Here is a 6,162-nt window from a genome sequence, read left to right as displayed (position 1 = left end):
CTAGACAGATGTTCAACACCAATACAAAGTTCACTCTGCCTTTGACACACGAAGCCTTGTGTGACTAATATGAAACAGACAAAGCCTGACCGAAAGTAGTTTGTAGACCTACATATACATCTAGAAAGTTTTAGGCAAATTAAAATAAAATATTGTCTACATTTACAGGAACTGAAATAGTGAACAAAGAATTTGTCAATATATATTAGTGTTGTTGCTTGTGATGTATCTCTCTATTCTTTAATTTGTATGTTCTTTAGACTATTGTCAAGGAAAACTCTTTCGCTTATGACTGGCTGTTCCATCAGCCTCACACCTTCCTGCAGCATGGATAATTAAAATTGGGCCGACAGGGTAAAAAAATAATAATTTGAAAAAGTCATTTGATGTATTTATTTATTTATTTGATTAATGCTCTACGCCGTACTTAAGAATATTTCCATTTATACTACGGCTGGTTTCATTTACCCGTAAAATTGACCGACACCATGTAAGAGAGCAATTTTTATGTACGGCATTAAAACAACTGCACAATTAGTTAAATAAGAATATAACAAGGTACCACATAAATTCGCTGCATGTGCAAAATACATGCATTTAACAAAGGAGTTTATAGTGAGAACATTACAACCTCCGATCCTGCTAATCATGTTGCATACACCAGAGAAACATGTATACACCTCAAACAGATTTTATTAAGTCTAACTACTTATAATATATAATCATTTATTACTTGATTTCAAAATCTCTATAATGTGTATGAAGACATACGAAGTAGTAGATGAAAACAAGTTTGTAATAAAATTAAATACATCCATATTACTTGTACTGGTTATATAATGTGTGTATCTGATTTATTTATTTATTTGATTGGAGTTTTATGCTGTACCATGTTTGTTTAACCATGATAGTAGCCAACATTATGTCTGGAAAAAAAAAACAGGGACGTTTGTCTGAATTATATTGAAATTCAGACAGTATTCTATTATATAAAAAAAAAACAACTGTAATCTAAGTATTCAATATAAAAACAATAAAAAACTTAAACACAGTATGATTGACATATACATGTAGAAATGCCGACAATAAAAAGACATCATCTGATGGCATTTACACTTAACTTGCTGCACCATGCATTTTTCGTCTCTGCGTCTTTCAACATGGTAAAAGTAACTAAACATTATGTTTTTTGTACCCTTTTTTTTTGTTGCCTGTGGCCGTAGATGAGATTTAAGGCCTATATGAAGATCTACGTTTTATGGCGTAAGTTATAGTGTGTACTGTTTTCACCTTAACAGAAAAAATAATAATAATAAAAAAAGCAGTAACTTTGTGACTAATACTGAGTGGAAATGTCTAGTCAAACTTTCCATTCCAAAAACATCAATTAACTTTGAACTTAAGTTATGTTAAACTCCGTGACTGAGCCGATTTGCACGTGATTTGCCAGGATACCTCGACGCTGACGGGTATGTGAATTGAACTTACACGGTACATATAGGTCTCTCTTAGCTGGGCTGGGCCTTCGGCATCGCCTCACCACGTTCGGTATATAAAAATAGGCAAAGCCCAGCTCCACCAGTGAAGATGACACCTGATTTCACAATGTACTAACGTATTGCTTGGTATGTTTATTCTGTGATTAAGATGGACGTTTCTTATTTATTTATGCGTTTTTTGTTTGTTTGTTTGTTCGTTTGTTTTTTGTTGTTTTGTTTTTTTTGTTGTTTTTTTGTTTGTTTCTTTCTTCCTTTTTGGGGCTTTTTTTCTTTCTTTTTTGTTGTATGTTTTTTTTTGTTTTGTCTCTTTATGTATGTATGTATTTTGATACCGCTCAGATATGTGAATTCATGCCAGATCTGAGTACAATACTTTACACAGGAAACATGATTACTTCACCATTATTGTGCATAGTGAAGCATACAAAGTATGTTTTGACCTTGTGCATAAATTTATATTAATACAGTGGGACTTGATGATCATGATTTGCATGTTTCTTTTGTCTACAAAGATGCAGGCACCCAATGTGGGGCATTTTTGTAGGCGCATTTTGATCATAGTTCACCTCTGAGGTACATGTAGTTATACTAGAAATCATCTGATCATCTTTCTGATATATTCTCATCTGATTCACGGAATTCCTCATCTAGTCCTATCCATATAGACAGACCTTAACCCAGTTTTCTACAGGATCAAGCCATTGTCCTGGGGGATTCCCTGTCAAAAATGGAGAGAAGCCAGTTTTGCAGAATGGTCTATCTAGATGCATTTACAAGATAACCCTCTCATTCCCGTGGTAAACACCAGAGATTGTTGGGAAGTCTAAATTCCCAGCTCTTAAAATGGCACTGGGCCCTGGCCCAGAAGTATCTGCGGAGACCATGATAGAACTCCTAAGATAAGACTTTGACTCAGCTTGTTGTATCCCCCATAACTTCTTTCTGAATACACCCCAACCGAAGGAAAAGTCATTGGAGTACCTGGTCAGACTCGATTTGGAACTGTGTAAAAAGGTAATAATAGAGGTGGCATATTCAGGGTGATGCGAAAAAACACCCGTTTACACCAGTTTCTTGTGTTCAACAAAAGTTTCAGTGTTCACAATATGTCTGTAGTCCGTTTCCTAAAGAGCTCATATCCCTCCTTCTGTGAGCTTTTGGAAAGGTGTGATGGAGGTGGAGAATGATGACTCCAGGTTCCAGTCACGCCCAGAGGTCCTCGGTGGAACGGGCAACACCTGAGTTACCTAGTGACCTTGTAAATTGAAGCAATCCCACAGAAAGTATTAGGGGCGTGTACGATGCTGTTGAACACCTTTGCTCTGATAGTACCCTGTGCTTAGCACGTCAACGGTTCTATTGCTCATTTGTGGCGTCTGCCGTCTTGAAAGACAGCAAACAAAATGGGCGATGTAAGTCGAAAAGGCAGAAAAGGCTCCTCTGGATCCATTCTCCCATCTGCTCCCACTCGAGCTTGTTTGTATAGACTATTTATCTGTAGAACCAGATGATGGTGGTGTTTTAGAAGGTTCTTGCCATCAAGGACCATTTCCCCAAATATTCGATCGTTGTCCCAACAAAAGACTAGGAGGCCAACACAGTTGCCAAGGCTTTATAGGAAAATCTTATTCGTTATTATGGTTACACGCAAATATCTGTTGACTGATCAGGGTTCAGGACTTCGAATCCAAAGTCATCGAAAATGTGTGCAACATGGCTGGGATGATGAAGATTAGAACATGACCATATAATCCTCAAGGGGCCTCCGTGGCTCAGTTGGTTAGCGCGCTAGCGCAGCGTAATGACCCAGGAGTCCTCTCACCAATGCGGACGCTGTGAGTTCAAGTCAAGCTCATGCTGGCTTCCTCTCCGAACGTACGTGGGAAGGTCTGCCAGCAACCTGCGGATGGTCGTGGGTTTCCCGCCGTCGTATAAGTGAAATATTCTTGAGTACGGCGGAAACACCAGTCAAATAATAAATAAATAAATAAGTAAAATATAATCCTCAATGTAGTGGGGTAACAGACAGGTTAAAGCTATTAGACGGGCTGGAAGTAATAACAAATAGCCAAAAATGCTGGGGTGAATTTGTGGGTCCAATTGCTCATGCACAGAATAGTATTGTGCATAGCACTTCAGGCTACATCCCATGTTACCTCATGTTCGGACGTCACGCTTGACTGCCTATTGATCTCCTGTTTGGCACGGTCTCTGACAAGCGTAGCCCATATTCGCTTCAGAAGTGTGTAACGAATATTTTTCCAGGAATTTTTGTCATCTTCAGACAACCATCCGATCTCCCGATCTAACTGGTCAAACCCCACAAGGAGGATGCGCCCCAATAAACATACGATCGCAACCTCCTCTTGTCAATTGGTTTATTAACGCTGGATACCACAACAGATGAGCCTGACATGTATCGGTGCCTCGTCAACCTAAAACAAGAATCATTACACGGGTTTTATCTTGACAGTGGGGCGCGCTGGGTATTTGTGGCTCACAGTTTACATACAAATGTTAAAGGGAGGCATTAAACATTTAGCCCAGGTGTGTGTATTCACAACAGCTAATCCCCATTAGTGAGTTAATAGCCCTAGTCTGTGTGAACTAAGGAAAATATGACAGTGGTTCAAACCACTGTGTCACTGTAACTCACAATCATCTGTCCCGACCGCATGAATTCTCGTGTCGCAGCCGGTTGGCCTATCAGTCGACTTGGCTATGCTGTACACGCTTGTCCAGGACCTAATACAACTCAGGTATCTTTCAAAATATTTGTTGTGAAACTGTTTATATTGTATATGGTTTCCAGAGTGCTAATTAAGAGGTGTACACATAGGGGTAAGAATAGATTTAGTCATACGATAGCTTCAGGAAAGCACACAGTGGGTAGGACCCAATGCTTAGAGTTGTCAATGCTCTGCAGGGCACAATCCCGGCAGGTCTTCACATGATGGCGTCACTCGACCAGGCCTCTGCGGCCGACAAAATAGGTAGACGGTTTTTTTTAATGGGTTTTTTTTTTAAGTGGAATTAGTTAAATTAATATTTTTTAAAATGCAGTTTGCATTCTAACATAGCAAAAATATTCTGTCTAGGGACATTTAGTATGCAAAAAAATAAATTCGTCGGGGTTCTCCTTTATGAGAGGCCAGGGATACATCGGATATATATGAACAGCTTCATCTTGTCTCTTCAGTATTTTTTCTTAATGCAGCATCTCCTACACTTTTTGTATTGTTCTGAAACTCAAGAGGTATAAGTGTCCACGGCATACCCCTTGGAGATGTGCAAATGCATTTATATTAGCACTCACCTGATTATTTTCAGGTATCCCAACAGAATCTGAATAGACTGCATATTCAACTGCTCATACAGTTTACTGGAACACGAATATTTTGCAAGTGTTGGGGGTGGATATCTGATATGGAGTGTGCATGTGTGTTTTTCCAGTTAAGTAATTATTTGGATCATACCTGTACATGTATACAAATTTCAATAGTGTTGAATAGTCGGGGAGTTATGTCTGGATCGCTGGAATAAGCGGTTATTTTCCATTAACAACATTGTTCATATTGTATATTTATGTACAATGTTTCATAGTGCACCGCTTATGGCTATTTTCGGAAGTCTTAGGTCAGTCATCATGACGTCATCGAACTTTGTGGCAACCTGGTTTCAAACCTGAGGGAAAAACCTCCACCTCTCGGTAATCTTTGTCTAACTGTGGGCTCTAGTTTGGTTCCCTTACGTATTCTGGGTACTTTGTAAGTGACATCTGAAGCGATTAGTGCCATCTGATGGCGGATCAGGTGCAGGGAACCAGCCAAACTGTGGATCCAGCATTCGCCCAGACAGGTCCCGACATGACGTCGGCATATCGTACGATATGTTTACGTCACAATCACGTCACGTGATGCTACATGCGGCGCAGGGGCCTTACTAGCATGACTAGACAGGCGTCGATGGACGTCAGTCATACTCGATCTGTTAAACCAAGTCTGAATCAGTACGTGTACATACGGTTATGCATGCTGCTTGTGGTGGACGAGGGAAACGGGTTAAGTAACATACAATGTAGGTAGGCTAATGATCAGTGTAATAGGTACCTCTTCTGATGAAGAGAAGGGGCAACAGTAATCAACCATCAAGTATAGGGCCTAAGCTCCTATACTGCTTTATAAAGATATAAATCATTCAACATCGTTAAATTGCGCTATGTAGACTGTTCAGTCATGGCTTTTATAGTGTTCCATGCATGGTTGATGATGACGGGATATGGAAAGAACTAGAGTCTTATGTAGACATTTCTGAGGTGGTGAAAAATGTCACAGATTTAACGAAGTAGTTCCAGTTTCAGAGTGTACTGCCGCAATGTTTTTTAGCATGTCCGTATGGTTTTCTTATATCTGGGTATGAAAAATCCGCCTAAAATAATTAAACAATATCGTTATTGTGAAGAAATACTTAGTTCATAAAATACCGGACAAATGTTTTTTTTTGTTTTTTTTTTTACAAAATTTATTGAGTGTTGTCTCTTCGCACTCTGTAGCTGCCTGATACATAACCGTCTTTTTCAACTCTCAGAACTGCCTGGTATACACTTAATTTGATAGACCTAAACGTGATGGTCATGTACTCGGTAGTAAGCGTCAGTACTGCG

This window comes from Liolophura sinensis, chromosome 8 (genome assembly GCF_032854445.1).
Source record: "Liolophura sinensis isolate JHLJ2023 chromosome 8, CUHK_Ljap_v2, whole genome shotgun sequence".
Taxonomy (NCBI): Eukaryota; Metazoa; Mollusca; class Polyplacophora; order Chitonida; family Chitonidae; genus Liolophura; species Liolophura sinensis.
This window is presented reverse-complemented; position numbering follows the sequence as displayed.